The following is a 25944-nucleotide window of genomic DNA, read 5'->3' as shown; positions in this document are numbered from 1 at the left end:
TTTGCATCCTGTAGTGTGTTTTCCCAGTTGCCAAAAGGGACATTTCTCTCCCACAGACCAACCCCACTCACACTGAGCATTTGCAAGATTCAGACTCCTACCTAATTATGTTATGACACTTGTGACGGACGCATTAGCAGAGCGCGCTATTCGCATTACCGGGAGGTTTTCTTTCTCCTGCTATATTTATAGAGTGCTGACATCATCAGTGTTTAGAAAGGGGAATTTGCATCCTGTAGTGTGTTTTCCTAGTTGCCAAATGGGACATTTCTCTCCCACAGACTTACACACACACCAAACCCACTCACACACACTGAGCATTTGCAGGATTCAAACCCCTACCTAACTATGTTATAACACTTATGACGGACGCTTTAGCGGAGCGTGCTATTCGCGTGACTGAAAAGTTTCTTTTCTCCTGCTGTACTTATAGGGTGCTGACATCATCGGTGTTTAGAAAGGGGAATGTGCATCCTGTGGGGAGGCAGACACCAAGCACACTCTGGCTAAGCTGTCATTCCCTAGGGCAAACAGCCTAGTGTTGACCTCTACACCCATATGTTTCATTGTCAAATGCACATTATTTGTTGCTGATAGACTGTTTGCACATCTTTATTGCCATAGCATTCCCTGTTTGTATGAACAACTTGTGCATCTGTGGAAGATGTTTGCATATGGGAGGGATCCACTATATCACGTATGTCTCTGTAGTCATTTAACTGTGTACACTGGGCAGACTGCTGTAATGTGGTTGGTTCCTGGAATAACACGTAAAAATACCAGATATGTGTGTCCAACTGCTAAACTGAGATTTGGCCTAAGTGTGTGAGCATGCCCAGTTCAGCCTTCCCATGGCATGTTGTCTGACATATGTCTCATTTATCAAAGTGTGTGAGCATGCCCAGTGTGAGCATTCCATATGTTGGACTCTGCAGCCCACCACATTTGTGGATGAGTGTGAACTTCAACAAATATCACCCGTTTATGGTTGTGTGTTGTGTGTCATGTTGTGTAGTTACTGTACAACTGCTTTGTGTGTGAACACAACAGGATTATACTGTGCCTGCAGTGTTTGCATGGGATACTTTGCATACAGTTGTCAACATCCTTTCACACTGACCTAGCACTGTAGTACTGTATAGTGTACTGGTAGTACTTTGACTGTGGTGGACAGTATCCTGGGTTTTAGTGCTATCACTGCTTTACATTTCGATAGCGAGCACAACAGCCTGGTTAGGGGCCAGTTGTGTACATCTGACCATGTTGCATTCTGTTCAGATATGAACTACTTAAACCAGGCTTGTCCAACATTGGTAGTGTATTCCACAACATAGGTGTACATTTGCAAACACTAGCGATGTGCCCTAGTCCATGTCTAATGTTAGTTGGAGAGTGTGTTTGTCCTTCAACACACATTGTAAGTGGAGTTTGCCATGACATATGTCATGATTAGTATACTGTGCCTCTGTCTACCTGTGACATGACAGTGATACCCAGGATAAAGCTACCATCTCCCATCCACTCATCAAGATTCCTATTGAGGAAGATTGATAAGTGACTCTATGGGTAGCCTGTACTGGGAGTTCACTCATGGGTGGGGGTGGCTTCTGTGTTATGCATCATGCAGTACAGCTTGTCCTATGTAAGTCAGTGCTGGGGTTCAGGTCTCTAATGTGCATAGCTCACTGCCATTCAGATTGTACAAGGTGCAGCATGTTTATTGATACCAGCAACACAGGCAACACATGGCATCTGTGCAAGCTCTTTGATACTCCTGGTGAGGTACTGTTGGGGACTTTACGGTTGATGGAGGTGTCTGCTGAGGTACATCCCACAGGGGCTATTGTAGTCAATTGTACCACTGATGAAGGATGACTGCAGAGCCACAATGACCTCCCCTTATCTAGATCTGACAACCTTCATGATTAGGTGGGTATATGGTATGTTTCTGTAAACACTACAGCACATGTTTGTCCAATGCAGGATATCTATCACCCTGTGTCCCCAGGTCTCTCATTACATGTTAACTACATAATGGGTTAACACCTATGTGGTAATTGGTGGGCACTTACTGTATATCCACGGGGGTTGACTATACACTTTTCTGCAATTAGCTTGCTGACATGGCTATGGCACCAGTTGTCTGTTTCTATGTGGCCCTTTTGTGGGATGCTTGTGTCAGCTGGTGGATCATATGTGGTGAGCAGTTTTTAGTCCTCTGCAAACATGTTCGGACACAGTCCTTCCATGTTTGCCCATACCTATGGGACATATATACCAGACGAGGGAGATCCCAGGACCAAGCCTTGTGGGATGCCAGTTATATCTGGTTTATAGTCTGACATGGCTGCAGCATGTCTGACCATGTCTATTCTGTCCTTGGTCTGGTTTGCAACCCCTCTACTGACATAGGGGTTTATATTTAAGTTGGTGAGCTTATCTATAATGAACACGTAGGGTATTGAATAGAAGCCTTTGCAAGGTCCAGCTATGCTGTGTGGACCACATTGCCCTCATCAATGACCTTAATGACTGTTTCAATTGAGTCAAACATGTTTAGGGGCAGGATCTGCACTTAAGAAAGCCACACTGGGTATGTCCGGTGTCAGTAGGTCCCCAATATCTTTATGTCTGTGGTACATGCTGATCCTTTCCATAGCTGTGCAGACCAAGCTTCTCAGGATTCTGGGGTAGTAGTTTTCAGTATCCATTCAGGCAACACCTTTGTTGAGAAGGACCACTGTTGTTGTACACTGCTCTTTGGGTACATATTCTGTGGTAAGGCTGACATTGAGCAGTAGTGTGATTTGGCATTCCATTCATCTTGGAGTCCATGTTGCACTAAGCCCAGGACACCATCTCATACCATTGCTGCTGTGTGTTTTGCTTTGTAGATGCTGGCTGTTACCTCAGCATCTGCAATGTCAGGGGGCCAGCAGTCTGCTGGGATAGATATTCTGCATTTGGGGGGGGGGGGTTGCACTGCACCTGTCAGGATGTATGTTGGCAATATGTGTGTGTGTTTGTGATATTTGTGTTATTCAGAGCATATCTGTGAATTCCCAACATGGTTCCTACCATCAGTTGTGAAAGCCTTGGGATTATCCTTAGTGTCCTGTACAATTTGTATCTTCATAGGTTCATACTAGGCTATCCACACTAGGGCATTTGTTAGCCTAGCCAGAGTGTGTGTGGCTTTTGCCACCCCTTGCTATGTGAATATTATGGCTGTTTGTGATTTGCTTTGCTGTGCCTCTGTCTGGACATGACACAGTGAAGACCCCCAGTGTAACTCTACAATCATCCATCCACTTGGCAAGATTCCTGTTGAAGAGTGTCAGTGAGGGGCTCTGCCTAACATGGAGTGGGATTCTGGTCCAGGGTGTGGGGAGCATCTGGATTATGTATCTGTCCCACCAGCACATCCTATTTCATTATTTGTTGAGGTTGACATCTCTCACTCTCACAGCTCCGATGGCTTTGATTTTTCTGGGGTGGAGCATGTCCATTACTCCTGTGTTGGGCATGGCCTTCTACAACAGGCATGCAATGCCTCTGTGTAGGCAGTATGTGACTGCATTCAGCTGGGGTGTCTACAGCCAGGCAGCATATGACATATATTTGAGACCCTTTATCCTCTTGGTGAGGTACCTTTGAGGTCTTTCTAACTGCTGCAGGTGTCAGGTAAGGTACATCACATATGAGGCATTGTACAAGATTATGGGTGTGATAAGAGAACAGTACAGGGGCACAATGACCTCTGTTGACGTAGATGTGAATCCTTTTCTGATACGGTGTCAAATGTAGACAGTCTTCCTAGCCACATTGGCAATGTGGGTGTCACATAACAGGTTACTGTCCACTTGTGTCCCTAGGTCCCTGGTTACTCCTTCCATACATAATGGTTTACCACCTATGTGGTAATTTGTGGTACCTTGTTTGGTATTTGGTGGGACATTCATACTGTCCAGTGTCTTCAGGACGGCTGGGTGGGGTTCCTGTGTGTGAGAGTGTGGTCTGTTGCATGCTACAGACTGTACAGCAGTCTTGCCTACAGTTAGTTGCACATGGGTGGACTCCAATGCCTTGTGCATTGTCAGTTACCTGGACGTATGGGTGTCTGTGCTGAATATGGATACTCACCCTCCTTTTATGTTTTGTTCCAGGTTTTGGGGCCATGACACATGATATGTGGTATAACCTGGTAGTGCTGGTGTGCTGTCAGGAGGCTTGCAGCAGGTTTCTGTCACTGCACAGACATCGATGTTCTCCATACTGGGGATGGCCTTGGGAGCATGCATATTGGGGTTTACACATCTGGCATTGGTCAGCATTACCCTTATGTTTCTTTCCACTTATGTTTTCTAGGGTGGTGGGTCAGTCTTTTCGGCCTTGCCTACAAAAGGCTTTATGGAGGTGGCAAAGGCTTTATCCAATATCCAGACGCCCATGTGTAACAGGTCCAAGCCATCCCAAGAACAGCTGCGTGGCTCGTCAAGCATGACATCCCAAGCAGACAGACATTGGATCCCCTTGGAATGACACCAGTAAGTGTGCCACTTGCTATGACTGATCATTCCATGTTTGTACTGTGGCATTATTCTTGGTAAGGGTAGGATGCTGCAAACGGTGAGTGTCATACCGGCCTGGACTACATAATCAGAGAGCTCATCCATGTCTCTTTTCATGTAGTCTAGGGAGGTACATCTCAGGTCATTCACACCAACATGGACTATGACTGCATCATATTTCTACTTGCTTTGGAGTGACCTGCATACTTCTGTTATGTGGTGTATTGTGGTAGCCTACAGGTAGCTTACTGTACCCTTTCCCTTGTTCAGTCTGGTGTGTGGGACAGCAGTTTGTCTGACTATGGAGTCACCTATTACAACTGTATCAGGCATGTTGTTTCTCCTTCTGGCCTGTGACTGTTTGGCACACCAGCTTTGTGTACTATGTGTTGCATGTGCTATATTTGGAGGTTGTTTGATTGGGTGTCTGCTTTAGAGGCCTCTGTTGGTGTGCTGTGTTTGTGATTTGTGCCTCCGGGAATGTTTTTCTGTGTTTATGTGTTTGGTTTGCAGTTGTGATAGGTCTATGTGGGACTGTGTTTGTGGTGTGTGTGGTTACCTTCTCCTCCTGACTAGTTTTGGGAGTACTGAGTTGAGGGCGCTCAGCCTCCAGTTTGGATAGATGGTTGCATCTCTCACATATATTTGTATTTCTTGGGTGGAGTTGGGGGTTGTCTGTGTACTTGGGGCAGGTGTAACATTACCTCAGGATTCACAGATTCACCTTGTTGTGGCTGGCCTTAGTGGATTGTATGTGTGGACAGATTTTATTGCCATACTACTGATCAGTGATTACTTCATTGTTTATGTTTGCTCTATCATGTAGTAGCTTCCTCATTCTCTTGCATGGTTTGGTTATGGCTGGTGTCCACCATGCCAGATGCCTGCATGTATGGCATTGTGTCTTGTTTTAATTTAGGATTGCATAATCCAAGCATTCCTGGCAGTGTTCATGGAATGTCTGTATTACAGGTTCTGAGGTGTGACCCATATTTTGCACCTGCACAGGACCTTTAATGGATTCCACATCAGTTTGGAGGAGTGCAAATATTGCTTTACACATGTTTTCCACTGTGGTTTCTGGCCAGGGACTGTGGTCAGGATTTGTATATCCAGTGTGATCACTCTATGGTCTGGTTTTACCAGTGAGCAATACATTTCTCATCTTGCCATCCAGTACCCATGTTGATAATTATCACATCCAGTATGCTTACCCCTCTTGTGGGAGTGGTACGTTGTTCCTGGGCCTTTTGGTTTATGGATTCTAAGAACTTTTGTCCTACACTGTTGGAGCTAGTATAATGCTCCCAGTCTATGTCTGGGTATTTTCCGTCACCCAATATAATGTGGTTTGGAGGACTTGATATATTCATGTATTCCAGCATAGGCCAGGTGCAGTTCCTGGTGTTGGGACAGTAGTCTGTAGCAGGCTATAAACTGGGGGGCAGTTTTAGCCACAGTCACTTGACCATGGCTAGTCCATGCTGCTTTTTGTTGTGGTACCAACATGGGCGTGTGGTTATCCTTGACAACTCTTGCTAGTCACCCTCCTTTTGTAGCTTGTTCCATGTTTTGAGGCTGTACAGCACAGTATGAGGTGTAACCTGGTAGTGTCAGGGTACTGTTGTGAGCCTTGACTCATTTTTCTGTTACAGCGCAGATATCAACATTCTCCATACTGGGTGAGTTTAGACTGCATGCATCTTGCTATTTTGACTTATCCCTTATCTTATTCTTATCCCTTCTGATACCTATGGAGATAGGTTTGTGTTTTGAGCCTTACCTATTCAGGGCACACTGTGGGTAACAACAGCCTTTGCCAATATCCATATGGCCTGCACTGATAGTTGCATGCCAGTCCTAGCAGGTGGAGCATCATGTCATACTCAGCATGTCATCCCAGACTGGCACACATTGGATTCCCTTTGACTAACTGCGATACTTCAGTCAATTATTGCACTTGATCATCTCATTGTCATGTTGTGGCATGATGGTTGGTGAGGGTAGGATGTTAGTCAGGGTCCTCAGGTGTGCATATAGTACATGGTGTCACATTACTTAACACATAGCATTCATGCCTCAGGTGGTGCTGCAGGGCTGCCTCTGTCGGATGCGCATATTACATTTCCCTGTACATCTTTGAGAGCAGGTTGTGTCATGTTAGGCATCCCTGTTACTATATGAGTGAGTCAGAGAGGGGTATCATAGGTTCATAGGTTCATAGCTTTATACTAGGCTATCTGCCCTAAGGCATTTATAAGCCTAGCCCAAATTTTTGTGGCTTACGCCACCCCTTATATGAAAAAATACTGTGCCCATTAGTTTGTTGTGCCTCTGTCCAGCAGTGACACAGAGATGATTCCCAGGGTAAACCTACGATCTCCCATCCACAGGTCTAGATTTCTCTTGAACAGAGTCAGCGAGGTGCTCTGCCTCACATGGACCGGGATTTTATTCCACAGCATAGGGAGTCTCTGAGTGATAAATCTATCCCTCCAGCACGTCCTATTTATATCAGTGCTAAGGTTTAAGTCGCTTGCTCCAGTGGTTTTGGTGGATTTGGATTTTTTGAGGTGGAGCATGTCCATTAATTCCGGGTTGGACATGGCCTTGTATGTCAGGCACATGTCACCTCTGAGTAGACGGTATGCGACTGAATAGAGCTGGAGTTTCTTCAATCTGGCAGCATATGACAGATTTTGGAGTCCCTTTATCCTTTTGGTGAGGAACTTTTGGGGTCTCTCCATTTGCTGCAGATGTCGGGTGAGATACATCCCAAATGGGGCATTGTACTCGATCATTGGTCTGATAAGAGAAGAGTACAGGGGAACAATGACCTCACTAGATCTGGATGTGAATCCCTTCATGATCAGGTGGGCAATGTAGAAGGTCTTTCTAACCACTTTAGCAATGTGAGTGTCAAAAGAAAGGCCACTGTCAACCTGGGTCCCCAGGTCCCTGATAACCTCTTCTGTGCTTAGTGGATTGCCACCTATATGGTAGCTTGGGGTTACCTTGTTTTTCCCAAGGGTATGCCTATACATTTTTGGCGTTTAACTTCAGGCCATGGCTCTGGCACCAGCTATCTGTTTCCGTGAGTCCCTTCTGAAGGATATCCGTGTCCGATGCACTTTCCACTATGGCAGTTTGCAGTCGCCTGCAAACTTTGTCAGCCAAAGTCCTCCCATGTTGGCCTGTACTTCTGAGAAGTAGATGCCAAACAATAGGGGGTCAAGGACCGAGCCCTGTGGGACACCACTTGTGACCGGCTTGGAGTCTGACACAGCGCCAGCAACTCTAACCCTGTGGGTTCTGTCCTTAAGCCAGTTTGCAACCCATCTTGTGACATATGGGTTTACATTTAAGCTGGTAAGTTTTTCTACAATACCCGAGTGGGGTATTGTGTCAAAAGCCTTTGCAAGGTCAAGGTAGGCTGTATGGACTGCCTTTCCCTCATCAATGGCCTTGGTAACTGTTTCGAAGAAGTCAACCAAGTTCAAAAGGCATGATCTTTCCTTGACAAAGCCAAACTGGGTCAGGTCCAATGTCTGCAAGTCCCCTATATCTTTGTTTATGAGCTCCATTATGATCCTCTCCATAGCTTTGCAGACTAGACTTGTTAAGCTTATGGGGCGTAATTACCAGGGTCCGTAGAGGCGCCTTTGTGGAGTGGGACCACAGTTGCCGCACGCCACTCCTTGGGCACGATCCTGTGGTAAGGCTGAGATTAAACAGCTGCCTTATGTGCGGGTTTAATTCCTCATTTAGCTTCGTGTAGCACACAGCCGGGGACACCATCCGGTCCCATTGATGCTGTGTTTTTAGCTTTAGAGAGAGCAGCTTTCACCTGCGCATTTGAGATGTCTGGGAGGCTACACTCGGCTGGGATAGTTATCTCTCCTTTAGGGGAGGGGGTGAAGTTTGCACTGAACCTGTCTGCCAGTATGTTGGCAATGTCTGTGGGTTCAGTGATTTTTGTATCATTTTGGACTAATTCTGAGCATATCTGGGAGTTTCCACCCAGGTTCCTAACATAGCTGAAAAAGGCCTTATGATTGTCCTTTGAATCCATGGCAATTTTTCTCTCAAAATTGGCCTTAGTTGATTTTATGAGTGCTGGTATTTTTTTACTAATAATGATCAGGGGTGACTACCCTTTTATGGATTTTGTTCTATCATGTAATAGCTTTCTCCTCTTATTGTAAAGTTTGTTAATGGCTGGGGTCCACCAGACTGGACGTTTGCCCTTTGTGGAAAGAGTCTTGGTTTTATTTGGGATTGCCTGATCCATGCAGTCCTGAGGTGTTCATAGAAGGCATTTGTAAGGGCTTCCAGCTTGGGTTGTGGTTTCCTCTGGCTCAGGGGCCTTGAAGGATACCACACCAGTCTTGAGTAGTGTGAAGTTTGCTTTAGACAAGTTCTTCACTATGGTCTTTTTTGTTTGGGGTGGAGGCGGGATGTGGATTTCCAGTGAGATTAGTTTATGATCAGATCTCACCAATGAGGGATATACTTCCGGTGTGGAGCATTTTGTCCCCATGTTTGTGACAATGAGATCTAGTATATTTTCTCCTCTCGTGGGAACAGTGACTAGCTGTTCCATGGCATTTGAATTTATGAACTCCAGGAACCGTTGGGCTAGAAAGTTAGGGCTTGAGTAATGTTCCCAGTCTATATTCGGGTAGTTGAAGTCACCCAATATGATGGTGTTTGGAGATACATTTATACCCTCCAGTGTCTTCAGGAAGGCTGTGTGGGGTTCCTGAGTTTGAGAGGGTGGCCTGTAGCATGCTACAATTTGTAGAGCAGTTTTGCCTATGGTTAGTTGCACCTGGATGGTTAAATCCACAAAAAACCAAAATGACGAGCAGGAACACGATAAGTTATAGCTTAAAATAGATGAATGATTTTATTAAATCCAAATAAAACGTAAGCGCTTTCGGCCAGAGCAATCTCCAGCCTTCATCAGACAAACAGCGTAATAGTGTGTATCAAAACCTTAAATAGTGTTAAACAGTTTACTGTGCCAATCAGAGCAAAATGCATTCCTTAATAAACTGTTGCCACGGAAACATTAAAGCAGAATTACATGTGTAAAATAAATCACAAATTATTTAAATCAAATATAAAAATACTGGTAATCATATATGCTCTATGTAAAATCTATGTATATTATTTACAATTTATTAAATGAGCAAACAAGTGCAAAACATTACTTAAAAAAATAATAAAATAAGCTAATGGTTAAACCAATATTCCCCTTTGAATGAATACAGATAAAGCCGGATTCTCACCAAATTGTTCATACATTATGCTAAGTATTAGTAGCTGCACATGTCATATGTTAAGCCCAAGGTGTATCGATTATGAAATAACTTGGTTATAACTCAATTGATCATATCATCTATTGTATGATAGCCACTTGAGCACACATTTGATAGAAAGATTATCATTTATACCTGGTATAAGATGTGCCCTAGTCCGGATTTGCCACATAAGTTCATCGATCTCCAATTTAATTTGCCAGGGACCACCTCTAATTTCGGGAATCCTTTGTTGCACAATGACAAAATTGAAAGTGTGACCTGTGTATTCCATAGTATGCTTAGCTAAGGCATTGTTTACGTCATGCCTGCTTACAGCATACATGTGTTCGTAGATCCTGGTCCTAAATTCACGCTGTCTTACCAATGTAAAAGCTTCACATTGGTTACAGAGAGCGCATACACCACTGATTTAGACTCGCAGTTGAAAAAATTGTTGGCCTTATAAGTCTTGTTATTGATGTTAAATTGTGTTCCTACCTTAATAAACTTACATTGAGCACATGGACCACATTTGTGCATGCCATGTGATCGATTTGAAGTAGGCCTATTGGATGGTCTTTCTAAAATAGTTTTAAGATTTTGGCCCTCCTGTAAGTTAGTTTGGGTTTTATACCTAAGATATTTGAAAGGTATTGTCATGGTTAATGACATCCCAATTTTTATTCATAATTTCCTAATTTTTGAAAATCCAAGGAAAAAGTGTGTATAAAGGACACACTATAATTTACATTTTCCAAAATTGTTTTCAAGGGGACCTGACAAAGTTGGAATATCAATTGTTCTAACATTCATCTCTGGTGTAATACTGATGGAAAGTAGTGGAATAAAATAACCCTCTTTACGTTTGTTAGATACTTCCAAAATGATGTTATTGACTAAATATAAAGGATAACCCTTGTTAGAAACATGTTCTTAAGTTTGTTGCATTCAGCAAAGAAATCATGGTCATCAGTTACCATGCTGCCCTTACAAGCTGGCCCTTTATGATGGATCTTTTTTGATAATAAGGGTGATTACTAGAAAAGTGCAACAAACTATTAGAATGTGTCGGTTTTCTGTAAATGATACTTTTTAGTCTACCCTTATTTGTGTCCTTAATTAACATGATATCAAGATAGTTTATCTCGGTGTCAGCCACATTAAAGGTAAACTGTAAAAAATCAGTCATGTTGGTCATCCTTTCAATAAACAGTGGAATCAATTCTTTATCACCCTTCCAAATACAGAAAATGTCATCCTGGTACCTTGTGTACCAAGAGACATGTTGTTGGAAAAGGGTGTCCTTAAATAGGTATTCTGCTTCCCAATGAGCTAATACAGCATTTGCAAATGAACCACCACAGGGTGAGCCCATGGCAACACCTGATGTTTGGAGGTAGAAAGTGTTCTCAAAAATGAAAACGTTGTTAGATAAAACCAACTCCAATAGTGTCTCACTTAAGTGGATGGTGTTTTCTTCTACATTCTTAGAAACCATGAATTCCCTGACCCAACTGAGTCCTGTAGCCTGTGGTATGACCGTATAAAGATCTTTTATGTCTATTGTGAGAAACATCATATCTGCACTGTATTCCACCTTACTAATATCTTTCAAGAAGGACCAAGAATCCTTGCAAATGTGTGCCTCTTGTTGTAAAAGAGGTTTAATGATGCTATCAGCAAGTCTAGCACATGCGTAAGTAGCTGAACCCCTCCCATCAATGATCGGTCTGAAAGGTGGTGCATGTAGTCGTTTGTGCAATTTGGGTGTACCGAAAAAGGTGGAAATTTTTGGAGCTGGCATCTGTAAATATTGTATGTATTTGGATCGATAAAGCCTTCTAGCAAAAGGTCATACAAAGTATTGTTAATTGTTCTATAAGCACCATGTATTTCATTAAGGGATACCTCTTTGTAGACAGGTGTATTTAAATGCTCCATCATGTATTCCACATATTTGTAATGGTCCATCAGAACTACCCCCCCTCCTTTGACAGGTTTCATGACACGTATGTTGCAATCCCTCAAGTAAATGGAGAAAATCCCATTCTAACATGGAGATGTTATTAGAATGCCTTTGGTTGGTGTAAATAACCTGGTTCTTAATTGCCCAAAGGTCAATCTCACAGATTTTTTCAAAAACTGCTAGTATGGGATGGAGTGGTGGGTTGTATGTGCTGGAAACCCTTAAAGTGTTAAGTGTTGAGGTGTCATTACCAAGTAGAGAGCTAAGGTTAAGTTTTCTAACATATATTTTTAAGTCTACAAGCATTCTACCTATGTCCATGTGCTGCCCAGGGACAAACGATAGATCCTTAGCAAAAAAATTAACAATGTCCTGATGGATATCAATAAGTGTATAGTTATAAACTTTAAAGTCACTATCAGAGCTGACCAAAACTTTTGGTTTGAAACCAAAACTGGGGAGTTGTATCATCTCTTCCTTCCCCGTCTGTTGTTCCTCACATTGTTCGCTGTCTGAGCTCTGATGCGATTGGTGATTCTGGTGTTGTTGGCCTGGTGAAAATCCTGACTTTCATGTTGGTTCATGTTCCCCATAGAGAAGCCATCCCTAGGATATTCCCTGGTTCATTACTCTGCTCCAAGTTACTGGCACCATTATTGTTATTAAATCTTGGACTTCTTCTGATGCCTTGTCTTTGCCCAGAAGAGTTGTTATTTTCATTGTTACCCTGATTATTTGTATCAACAAAATTTGTTGCATTATTAGGTTCCATATGACTATTGTCCCCATTATGTGATATATGTGCTGTCCGCGGAGGCCTAGGATAAGCACATTTGTTTGCATAGTCCGTTAGATCTCTGGTAAGTTTCTTCTTTAGTAAGTAATAGTTTTCCATACTGGCCTCAATACTGGAAAAATGCGCAATAGTCATACTTGTAACGGAAAAAAACGCTGTCAGAAGTAATGGACTTTTCTAATGCTTCCAAGTCCAAAGACAGGGTTGCAATGTCTTTAGAATAGAAGGCGATAAGGGCTTGCAAAAACTCAATGCCCTGGCGATCAAATAAGTCTAACAATTCTTGGTGGAAAAGAGAATTCTCCACCAAGCCTGACGGAAACCGCCACTGCCTTAATCCCTTAGGCACTATTTTGTTTTTCACGCATTCATTAAGATATGCTACTTCAAGTTGTAACTTCTTGCATTTGAAGAGTTTATTATCAAACTCCTCAATTTTTTCGCTTAGGACGCTACCTTCAGCACCTGATGTAATAAGCGGCTCAGCATGCACGCTGAACCCCTGACTAAAAAAGTTATTATTAATTAAAATTAAAATCATCCATCTATTTTAAGCTATCTCTTATCGTGTTCCTGCTCGTCATTTTGGTTTTTTGTGGATTTCACCAGTTAATTTGTTTGTTATATTGCGTTTGGGGATGTCGAGCGGATCCGGAGAAGCTTCACCTGTCCTATTTTCACAGCGGAATGGTGTGCAAGAAACAGCAGAAAATTGTAACGGCAATTTAACAACTCTTGTCGAACTTCTTTTGGGTAGGGTGGACGCACTGACCCAGAAGGTAGACGCGATGTCGGTTCTACCTTCATTACAGAGAAGCGGACCTCTCACCACGTTGGTCATTCAGCAGCATGAAAATGACAGTGATTCCGGGATCCCTAATGGACAACAACCTCTAACATTTGAGGGAACAGTTCCTGTATCCACAGTAGAGGAGCGTTCATCATCAACAGGGGCGGAACCACAGCGTTTACTACCAGTAGTGGCGGACTTGCAGCGTTCTGCATTTTCGGCAGCTACAACATCTCGAACAGGTAATTTACCTGGTAATCCTGGCAATGCTGTGAATGACAATAATAATGAAGTTAACTTTAATAACCAGGGCCTCCCTACAATGGCAAATTTTTTAATTAATAATAACTTTTTTAGTCAGGGGTTCAGCGTGCATGCTGAGCCGCTTATTACATCAGGTGCTGAAGGTAGCGTCCTAAGCGAAAAAATTGAGGAGTTTGATAATAAACTCTTCAAATGCAAGAAGTTACAACTTGAAGTAGCATATCTTAATGAATGCGTGAAAAACAAAATAGTGCCTAAGGGATTAAGGCAGTGGCTTTTCAGGCTTGGTGGAGAATTCTCTTTTCCACCAAGAATTGTTAGACTTATTTGATCGCCAGGGCATTGAGTTTTGCAAGCCCTTATCGCTTCTATTCTAAAGACATTGCAACCTGTCTTTGGACTTGGAAGCATTAGAAAAGTCCATTACTTCTGACAGCGTTTTTTTCCGTTACAAGTATGACTATTGCCGCATTTTTTCCAGTATTGAGGCCAGTATGGAAAAACTATTACTTACTAAAAAGAAGAAACTTACCAGAGATCTAACGGACTATGCAAACAAATGTGCTTATCCTAGGCCTCCGCGGACAGCACATATATCACATAATGGGGACAATAGTCATATGGAACCTAATAATGCAACAAATTTTGTTGATACAAATAATCAGGGTAACAATGAAAATAACAACTCTTCTGGGCAAAGACAAGGCATCAGAAGAAGTCCAAGATTTAATAACAATAATGCGGGTGCCAGTAACTTGGAGCAGAGTAATGAACCAGGGAATATCCCTAGGGATGGCTTCTCTATGGGGAACATGAACCAACATGAAAGTCAGGATTTTCACCAGGCCAACAACACCAGAACCACCAATCGCATCAGAGCTCAGACAGCGAACAATGTGAGGAACAACAGACGGGGAAGGAAGAGATGATACAACTCCCCAGTTTTGGTTTCAAACCAAAAGTTTTGGTCAGCTCTGATAGTGACTTTAAAGTTTATAACTATACACTTATTGATATCCATCAGGACATTGTTAATTTTTTTGCTAAGGATCTATCGTTTGTCCCTGGGCAGCACATGGACATAGGTAGAATGTTTGTAGACTTAAAAATATATGTTAGAAAACTTAACCTTAGCTCTCTACTTGGTAATGACACCTCAACACTTAACACTTTAAGGGTTTCCAGCACATACAACCCACCACTCCATCCCATACTAGCAGTTTTTGAAAAAATCTGTGAGATTGACCTTTGGGCAATTAAGAACCAGGTTATTTACACCAACCAAAGGCATTCTAATAACATCTCCATGTTAGAATGGGATTTTCTCCATTTACTGAGGGATTGCAACATACGTGTCATGAAACCTGACAAAGGAGGGGGGGTAGTTCTGATGGACCATTACAAATATGTGGAATACATGATGGAGCATTTAAATACACCTGTCTACAAAGAGGTATCCCTTAATGAAATACATGGTGCTTATAGAACAATTAACAATACTTTGTATGACCTTTTGCTAGAAGGCTTTATCGATCCAAATACATACAAGTATTTACAGATGCCAGCTCCAAAAATTTCCACCTTTTTCGGTACACCCAAATTGCACAAACGACTACATGCACCACCTTTCAGACCGATCATTGATGGGAGGGGTTCAGCTACTTACGCATGTGCTAGACTTGCTGATAGCATCATTAAACCTCTTTTACAACAAGAGGCACACATTTGCAAGGATTCTTGGTCCTTCTTGAAAGATATTAGTAAGGTGGAATACAGTGCAGATATGATGTTTCTCACAATAGACATAAAAGATCTTTATACGGTCATACCACAGGCTACAGGACTCAGTTGGGTCAGGGAATTCATGGTTGCTAAGAATGTAGAAGAAAACACCATCCACTTAAGTGAGACACTATTGGAGTTGGTTTTATCTAACAACTTTTTCATTTTTGAGAACACTTTCTACCTCCAAACATCAGGTGTTGCCATGGGCTCACCCTGTGGTGGTTCATTCGCAAATGCTGTATTAGCTCATTGGGAAGCAGAATACCTATTCAAGGACACCCTTTTCCAACAACATGTCTCTTGGTACACAAGGTACCAGGATGACATTTTCTGTATTTGGAAGGGTGACAAAGAATTGATTCCACTGTTTATTGAAAGGATGACCAACATGACTGATTTTTTACAGTTTACCTTTAATGTGGCTGACACCGAGATAAACTATTTTGATATCATGTTAATCAAGGACACAAATAAGGGTAGATTAAAAAGTATCATTTACAGAAAACCGACACATTCTAATAGTTTGTTGCACTTTTCTAGTAATCACCCTTATTATCAAAAAAGATCCATCATAAAGGGCCAGCTAGTAAGGGCAGCACGCATGGTAACTGATGACCATGATTTCTTTGCTGAATGCAACAAACTTAAGAACATGTTTCTAACAAGGGGTTATCCTTTATATTTAGTCAATAACATCATTTTGGAAGTATCTAACAAACGTAAAGAGGGTTATTTTATTCCACTACTTTCCATCAGTATTACACCAGAGATGAATGTTAGAACAATTGATATTCCAACTTTGTCAGGTCCCCTTGAAAACAATTCGTTGGAAAATGTAAATTATAGTGTGTCCTTTATACACACTTTTTCCTTGGATTTTTCAAAAATTAGGGAAATTATGAATAAAAATTGGGATGTCATTAACCATGACAATACCCTTTCAAATATCTTAGGTATAAAACCCAAACTAACTTACAGGAGGGGCCAAAATCTTAAAACTATTTTAGAAAGACCATCCAATAGGCCTACTTCAAATCGATCACATGGCATGCACAAATGTGGTGCATGTGCTCAATGTAAGTTTATTAAGGTAGGAACACAATTTACCATCAATAACAAGACTTATAAGGTCAACAATTTTTTCAACTGCGAGTCTAAATCAGTGGTGTATGCCGCTCTCTGTAACCAATGTGAAGCTTTTTACATTGGTAAGACGGAGCGTAGATTTAGGACCAGGATCTACGAACACATGTATGCTGTAAGCAGGCATGACGTAAACAATGCCTTAGCTAAGCATACTATGGAATACACAGGTCACACTTTCAATTTTGTCATTGTGCAACAAAGGATTCCCGAAATTAGAGGTGGTCCCTGGCAAATTAAATTGGAGATCGATGAACTTATGTGGCAAATCGGACTAGGGCACATCTTATACCAGGTATAAATGATAATCTTTCTATCAAATGTGTGCTCAAGTGGCTATCATACAATAGATGATATGATCAATTGAGTTATAACCAAGTTATTTCATAATCGATACACCTTGGGCTTAACATATGACATGTGCAGCTACTAATACTTAGCATAATGTATGAACAATTTGGTGAGAATCCGGCTTTATCTGTATTCATTCAAAGGGGAATATTGGTTTAACCATTAGCTTATTTTATTATTTTTTAAGTAATGTTTTGCACTTGTTTGCTCATTTAATAAATTGTAAATAATATACATAGATTTTACGTAGAGCATATATGATTACCAGTATTTTTATATTTGATTTAAATAATTTGTGATTTATTTTACACATGTAATTCTGCTTTAATGTTTCCGTGGCAACAGTTTATTAAGGAATGCATTTTGCTCTGATTGGCACAGTAAACTGTTTAACACTATTTAAGGTTTTGATACACACTATTACGCTGTTTGTCTGATGAAGGCTGGAGATTGCTCTGGCCGAAAGCGCTTACGTTTTATTTGGATTTAATAAAATCATTCATCTATTTTAAGCTATCTCTTATCGTGTTCCTGCTCGCCATTTTGTTTTTTTGTGGATTGCACCTGGATGGTTTCCGAAGCTTCGTGCGTTGCCACCAACCTGGAGGTGTGGGTATCCTTTATGAATATGGATACACCCCCTCCTTTTGTGGTGTGGTCCGGGTTTTGGGGCCGGAACGCATGATATGAGGTAAAACCTAATAGTGCCGGGGTGCTCTCAGGAGCCTTGAACCAGGTTTCAGTTACAGCACAGACATCGATGTTCTCCATACTGAGAAGGGCCTCGAGTGCGTGCATTTTGAGATTTAGACTTCTGGCATTGAGCAGCATTACCCTCAGTTTCTTCCCATTTTTGTTTTCTAGGGTGGTAGGTTTAGAATTTGAGCCTTGCCTAAAAAAGGCACTATGGCAGTGGCAAGAGCCTTAGCCAATATCCGGAATCCCAGGGGTGACAGGTGCAAGCCGTCCCTTCTTGAAGCAGCGTGGCTTGTCAAGCATGTCATCCCAGGCAGACAGACACGGATCCCCTTTGAATGACACCAGGCATTAAGCCAATGGTTAAAGCTGATCATCTTGTCTCTATATTGTGGCATCATTCTTGGTGAAGGAAGGATACTGCTCAGGGTTAGGGTCATACCTGCCTGGGCTACATAATCAGAGAGCTCCTCTATGTCTCTTTTCATGTAGTCCAGGGAGGTGCCTCAGGTCGTTCACACCAGCATGGACAATGACTGTGTCATATTTGTACTTGCCGTGGAGTGACCCGAGTGCTTGTGTTATGTGGCGGATTCTAGCCCGATAGGCAGCTTACTGTGACCCTCTCCTTGTTCAGCCTGGTGAGTGGGACGTCAGTGTGTCTGACTATGGAGTCACCTATGACAAGTATGTTTGGTGTTGTATTTGGCCTTAAGGGCTGTGACTGCTTTGCACACTGCTTTTGTGGTTTATGTGTTGCTTGTGGGGTGTCTTGAGGTAGCAGTTGTTTGGGTGTCTGCTTTGGAGGCCTCTGCTGTTTAGGTAAATTTTTACTCAGAGCCTCCGAGTATGTCTTTGTGTGTTTATGTGTTTGATTCATTGGAGTGGTAGCATTATGTGAGGCTGGTTTTGTGGTGTGTGTAGTTGCCTTCTCCTCCTATCTGGTCTTGCCAGTCCTGAGTTGAGAGAGCTCAGCCTCCAGTTTGACTAAATAGCTGCATCTCTCGCAAGTATTTGTGTTATGTGGGAGGAGGAGAGGGTTGTCTGTGTACATGAGGCAGTTATAACATTGCCTCAAGATTCCCAGATTCACCAGCTGGACCGAGAGGAGATTGACAACTGACCTTTGGACATGCTAGAATAATATTGGGAAATCCTTAATTGAAAACAAGGGCCAGTGGGGAGTGAGGGTGTAGTGCTTTTAATTTTTAGTGCTGACTTATATAATTGCTTTAGTGAGCAAGTGCCAGGTAACTTGAGTGCAATGTGTTACAAGTAACTAAATGCAAAAACGACAAACAGTAACTTTCTTTCAAGTGAAACAAGGAAATAAGTACAGTAAGCAATGCAGATATCACTAGTGATCCACAGAAGCGCTGAGAAGTTGCGTATTAGGTGGAATTAGCTTCCAGGGAAATAACAAGCAAACAAACAACAAGCATATAAACAAAGCTAGCATTCCCAGGGTTCCTACTGAGCCAGTGTATGTGCTATGCGTTGCCTCTTTGCCAAGGCCAGGGCATACTGGGCACGCCTCCTTCTGCCTACTGGGACAGGCTCAGGTTGTTCCTCCTCCGAGTCACGCTCTGCCTGTGATGGCCTTGGCAATGGTGGGGGGCTGTTTGGCCCGGCCCTATGTTGGTCCTGGTGCAGCTGTTTTCACAAGATCATATTATGTAGCATAGCACATACCATGACAATTTGGGTACATGTAGTTGGTGTGTACTGCAAGGCTCCACCAGATGTGTCCAGACATCGGAACCGTGACTTGAGCAGCCCAAACACACGCTCTATTACATTATGTGTTTGTGCGTGTGCCTCATTATGGCATTCCTGTTCAGGTGTGTGTGCGTTTCTGATGGGTGTCATCAGCCACGGCTCCAGTGCATAACCTGCATCCCCCACTAGGTGTCCGTGCGGGATGTCCACATTGGCAAATGTCTGGTACAGCTGCGTCAAATGCCAGATGTGGGAATCATGGTAGCTCCCAGGACAGCCAGCACACACATTCATTATTATGCCCTGGGCATCACACACAACCTGGCAGTTGATGGAGGGGAAGCCCTTGCGGTCGATGTATGCCCTACCCCACTCACCGGCTGGTGCTTTGATGCGTATGTGCGTGCAGTCTATTGCACCCACTACCTCAGGGTATTCCACTATTTGCTGGAAGAGATGCATATTGCTGGCCAATACCTCACGGGCATTGGGGAAATATACATGATCACCGACATGTGCTGACATGGCATCCGGGAACTGGTGCAGTACCCTGGAGGCTGATGCCTGTGATATCCCCATCATATCACCAGTTGGTCTCTGGAAGGTACCTGTTGCTAGTATTCTTAGGCCAACACATACCTTGGTTTCCACTGGGATGGGTTCCCCTCTGTTGGTTCTGTGTGTGAGGCGTGGCCTGCACAGCTCCACTATTTGCTGCAGGAGGTCTCTGTCCACTCTATAGCGCTCTACTATCTCCAGCTCATGTAACCCATGGTAGGTGACCCTGGGCCTGTACACTCTTCTCCGTCTCCTCACTGTGGGTTGTCTGGCACCATCTGCATTGTCACCACCCTCAGCAAGTCGCCTATGTCTCATTATGACAGCTATGGCAGCCCCTAACATTTCTGCTCTGAGTTCAGCTTTTTCAGTTTTCACTTCTGATAACTTAACTCCTGTCTTGCAGTGTCTCTTGAGAGAAACATCCTGCACTGCTGTTTGCAGAGTTTTAAGTGCTGGGCTGGGCTACTATTCTGCCTGTGTAATTGCCTGTGTCTAATTGTTTTCACCTGCTAGCTCCAGCAGTATTCCCTGCTAGCTTCCTACTAAATCTGTTGCTTCCTTTTTCCTTTCTGTTTCCTCAGGGAGGAGCCATGTGCAAACCAGCAGAAACACGCTCACAGTGGCTTACACGCGCGCACACATGCTTACACGGTTCAGAATCTGCTTATTCGGATTAAAACACGTGCACACCCACGCAAACAGTGTTAAACATCTCCCAACACGCTCCCACATGCTCAGTCTGGCTTACACGCGCGCACACTGCCTTACTCGCGCTTCATGGTGCGCACACGTGCACATACACACCCAGCAAGAAACTTTGGTGTAGGCAACAGTGTACACCTTACATTTCTTGACTTTCTCATGCTTATTTAGTGGCACTCCTCTTTCCATGATATCTGTCTGACATCTGTCATGTAACTCTGACCTCCAATGAACTGCATTTCTTTCTACTATTCCCCCCTATGATGTCACCTATCTCCTACTCTGTTCCTCCCCCTTCTGTAACTCTTACACTACTCAGACTGTGCTCATTTGCTATGTGACAGTGGAATTCAGTATCCTAACACTCATTTGCTTCAGATTGCCTACTAATGCTTAGTTACATCTCTTAGACTCGGCTTCCCCCCTTAGCAACCACTACACGGTGGCCATGTTGGTTTTGGTCTGCTGGTCCTGCATTGACATTCCATGTATTGCATAAAACCCACATTTGTGGGTCTATAACCTTCGTTTTTATGTTTTATACAGTGCAGCCCGTTTGCGCAGGGCTGCGCTGGGTTTAAACATCGGCAATCGCCGAAAACAAAACTTATATTTTTAATATATTTGCATCAGGTTACTTTGCCAGTGGCCACATATTTGGCCATTGGCATGCTGCCTGACACATTTGCACCCTTTATTTGGAGCTGACATGACTCCATTGCAGTTTTTGCAGAAACGTACTCAGTTGTCAACTGAGTACATTTCTGCAGCTAAAACGGCTCTTACACGGGCTGTTCTAGGCTTCCTGGATCGCTAATCATCCTCATTTGCATGCTATTCGGCTGCAAGTGAGGTGAATAGCTTATCCACGCCCACTCCGTGTAAGAGCCATTTTAGCTTGTCTCTTACACGGACTTTGGACTGTTCCTGGATCGCGAAGGCTGCATGGAGTCTTACACTACTCTTAGACTCCGTGCAAGACTTTGTGAATCTGGCCCATGGTGTTTTAGGTAGACTGTCTATTCAGTCAGAGATATCATGCATGCATATATACAGGAAGAATTGGCCTTCTACTCTGTAGCTAGGAATGTCAGCGTATGAACAGGATCTTTAGCTGAACTTGTTTTATTAGGAATGACTTCATATTTCCAAAACTTTCATACAGTAAATATGTTGTTTTCATAAGTCATAGAAGTTTCATGTTGAATCAGGACTGCTGCAGATAGTCACAGTCAGTTGTAAAGTCATGTGGTATTAATGGGCCATAAATGAATCATGCCAGATTTTGAACAGGCTCCTAAAATGGACTTAACCCTGCTTGAAATTATTATCCTAAAGCATCAGGTCACAGCTTTGGGGCTCTCATAGGTTCATAGGTTCATAGGTTGGTTCTAGGCTATCAGCCCTAGGGCCTATACAAGCCTAGCCATAACAATTCCCTGGCTATTTCTTCCCACATTATTTACTTTCTCTGCATCTGAAATACTGTGGTGTTGACTTTCAGTTTTGTAACTATTGACAGACAATGCCAAAGTGATGTGCAGTCCTTTGAGGATTAGGTAGTTAGCAGCAGGTATTCATAATGACATACCTCTCCTAGTGTTCCATATTTCCAAGCTACAAAGACAGCTTTCTCTCTTCTGCTTTACATTTTACAGTAGTATTCATTTACAGATGCACTGCTCAATTTTAAAATTAGATATTTTTTCCTTGCCCTGTACAGTTGTACTTCTCAGTGATATTTGCATAAAGGTTCTGTTTGTGAACTCACCTGCCTGTCCTTATCTTTTGTTATTCAGATCACATGATGTTAGCTTCTGTTTACGTTGTGATATTACGAAACCTCTGTAATGCTATTAACTAAGAATAGTGGTATATGCGGACAAGCTTAGAAAATAGCTGGAACAGTGTTCCACCTTAACTTAGGATAACATCTGCATTCCTGGGCTGTAAAGCATTGCATCTTCCAGTGACTGCTCATTTCTCTGCTCTGCTTCCACTTACCTTGCATGTCACCTTAGGTGGGGTTTGGAGCCCAGTGTCCGGTGGGGGTTTACAAATACCAGATCAACCTGCTTCTAGACTGAGGTAATAAAATAAAATGGTTACAAAAAAATGCTATGCTGAGCAGTTACCCATTCTGGAGTCCAAACCAAAGACTGCACCAGTCTTCCCTCAGTGTATCATAATAGGGACTGGAGGAACCTGTGCATTCATTTCGTAAAGGGGAATCAGGATAGCAATGTGTAAAACCATGAAGCAATAGACTGTTCCCTTGAATTCTATGGACAGTTTCAGCCAAGCAGCATCTCCTCCTGTAACACTGGAAAATATGAAGGTCTCTCCAAACACCATTATATTGGGCGACTTCAACTACCCAAACATAGACAGGGAGCATTACTCTAGCTCCAACACCCTAGCCCAAAGGTTCCTAGAATTTATAAACTCAAATGCTATGGAACAACTTGTTACCACTCCCACAAGAGGGGAAAACATACTGGACCTGATCATCACCAACATGGGGGCTCTATGCTCCAGACCAGAAGTGTATCCCTCACTGGTAAGATCTGACCATAAACTAATCTCACTGGATATTCACATCCCGACCCCACCCTCTGCCCAGAAAACCACAGTGAAAAACTTCTCTAAAGCAAATTTCACACTCCTCAAAACCGAGGTGGAATCCTTCAAAGTCCCCGGGCCTGTGGAAAATACAGCCCAGACCACAGAATCCTTTATAAACACATTCTATGAACACCTTCAGGAATGCATGGATCATGCAATGCCATATAAATCCAAGACCCAATCCTCCAAAGGCAGGCGTCCTGTCTGGTGGACCCCAGCCATAAACAAACTATACAATAGAAGGAGGAAGCTACTACATGATAGAGCAAAATCCCAAAAAGGGAAGGCATCTCTGATCAGTATTAGCAAAAAACTACGGGCACTCATAAAATCGTCTAAGGCCAGCTTCGAGAGAAAAATTGCACAGGACACTAAGGATAATCACAAGGCTTTCTTTAGTTTTGTTAGGAACCTGGGTGGGAATTCCCAGATATGCTCAGAATTAGTCCAAAATGACAAAAAATACACTGAACCCACAGACATTGCCAACATCCTAGCTGACAGGTTCAGCGCAAACTTATCCCCCCCACTCCCCACCAAAAGTGCAAATATCTATCCCAGCAGAGTGCTGCCTACATGATATTGCAGATGCTCAGGTAAGAGCCACCCTCTCCAAAGCAAAAAACACAGCATCATTGGGACCAGACGGTGTCCCGGGCTGCATCCTACATGAACTCCAAGAAGAGGTAACCCAAATATAAAACTACTGTTCAATCTCAGCCTTACTACAGGATATCTACCCAAAGAGTGGCGTACAGCAACAGTGGTCCCTCTCCACAAAGGTGGTGCCTCAACAGATCCTGGAAACTATCGCCCCATAAGCCTGACTAGCTTGGTCTGCAAAGCTATGGAAAGGATCATCATGGACCTCATAAATAAAGATATTGGGGACCTACAGACACTGGATCCTACCCAGTTTGGCTTTGTTAAGGGCAGATCCTGCCTCTTAAACCTGGTTGGTTTCTTTGAAACAGTCACCAAGACCATTGATGAGGGGAACATGGTCCACACAGCCTACCTAGACCTCGCAAAAGCCTTCGATAAAATACCCCACTCGGGCATTATAGATAAGCTCACCAGCTTAAATATAAACCCGTATGTCACTAGATGGGTTGCAAACTGGCTCAAGGACAGAACCCACATGGTTAGAATTGCTGGAGCCATGTCAGACTCCAAACCAGTTACAAGTGGCATCCCACAAGGCTCAGTCCTGGGACCTCTCTTGTTAGGTATATATTTCTTGGAGGTACAGGCCAACACGGAAGGACTGTGGCTGACCAAGTTTGCAGATGACTGCAAACTAGGCACCATAATTGACACTCCAGCCGACACAAGCATCCTACAAAAGGGCCTCATACAAACAGACAACTGGTGCCAGAGCCATGGCCTCAAGCTAAATGCCAAAAAGTGTATAGTCATCCCCTTTGGCAAAAACAAAGTGCCCACAAATTACCACATAGGTGGTAATCCATTAAGTACAGAAGAAGTAATTAGGGACCTGGGGACCCAAGTTGATAGCAATCTCTCATTTAAAAACCATGTGGCCAAAGGGGTTAGAAAAACATTTTATATAGCCCACCTTATCATGAAGGGATTCACATCTAGATCAGGGGAGGCCATCGTGCATCTTTACTCATCCCTCATCACGCCTATAACTGAGTACAATGCCCCTTTTGGGATGTACCTTACCAGACACCTGCCGCAACTGGAAAGACCCCAAAAGTACCTCACCAAGAGGATCAAAGGGCTCAAACAGATGCCATATGCTGCCCGGTTAAAGAAACTCCAGCTCTACTCAGTGGCATACCGCCTGCTCAGAGGCGATCTGTGCCTGACATATAAAGCCATGTCCAACCTGGAATTAATGGACATGATGCACCTCAGAAAATCCAAATCCCATTGAGCTACGCACTTTAGAGACTTGAACTTCAGCATTGATCTAAATAGGACATGCTGGAGGGACAGATTCATAACTCAGAGGCTCCTTTCACTCTGGAATAAAATCCCAGTCCAGGTTAGGCAGAGTCCCTCATTGACTCTCTTCAAGAGGAATCTTGATGAGTGGATGGGAGATCGTAGGTTTACCCCGGGTATCACTTCTGTGTCACTGTTAGACAGAGGCACAGTATACTAACCTCGAAATAGGGCATAGCAAAATTCATTTAAAATGGGTGGCGAAAGCCAAACACACTCTGGCTAGGCTTATAAATGCCCTAGGGCAGATAGCCTAGTATGAACCTATGAACCTATGAACCTATGGACCTATAACAGACAGGGAAATGGTGGGAAACCAGACTGCCTGTAGTAGCAGGTTCTACATTCAAGCTGAGCTGTTCTTCTACTGTGAGGGAAGTTCTGGAGCTAGGCTGAGGACAAGGTTGCATGTTAGCTGCCCTCTAAGATCAGCGATGATAGATCACACAAGTGAAATATTCAAATAGATGTTATACCTTCATCGGCTAGTTCCTGCACATGCTCTTCCAGTTCCATGTATGGTGAGAATGCATGCTTGATGGCCATGCTACCTGTCATGCATCCATTCTACATGCGTCATATAGGTGGAACTGTTGTGCAGGATGGCCTCATGGCTGCACAGCTCCATATTTATGCCAGTTCTGGTGCTGTAGACAACCTCACTGCCTGAAGTATCTGTGCTGCCATACTGGTCG

This window comes from Protopterus annectens, chromosome 1.part1 (assembly GCF_019279795.1).
Source record: "Protopterus annectens isolate FY-2018-M chromosome 1.part1, PAN1.0, whole genome shotgun sequence".
NCBI classification, from domain to species: Eukaryota; Metazoa; Chordata; order Ceratodontiformes; family Protopteridae; genus Protopterus; species Protopterus annectens.
This window is presented reverse-complemented; position numbering follows the sequence as displayed.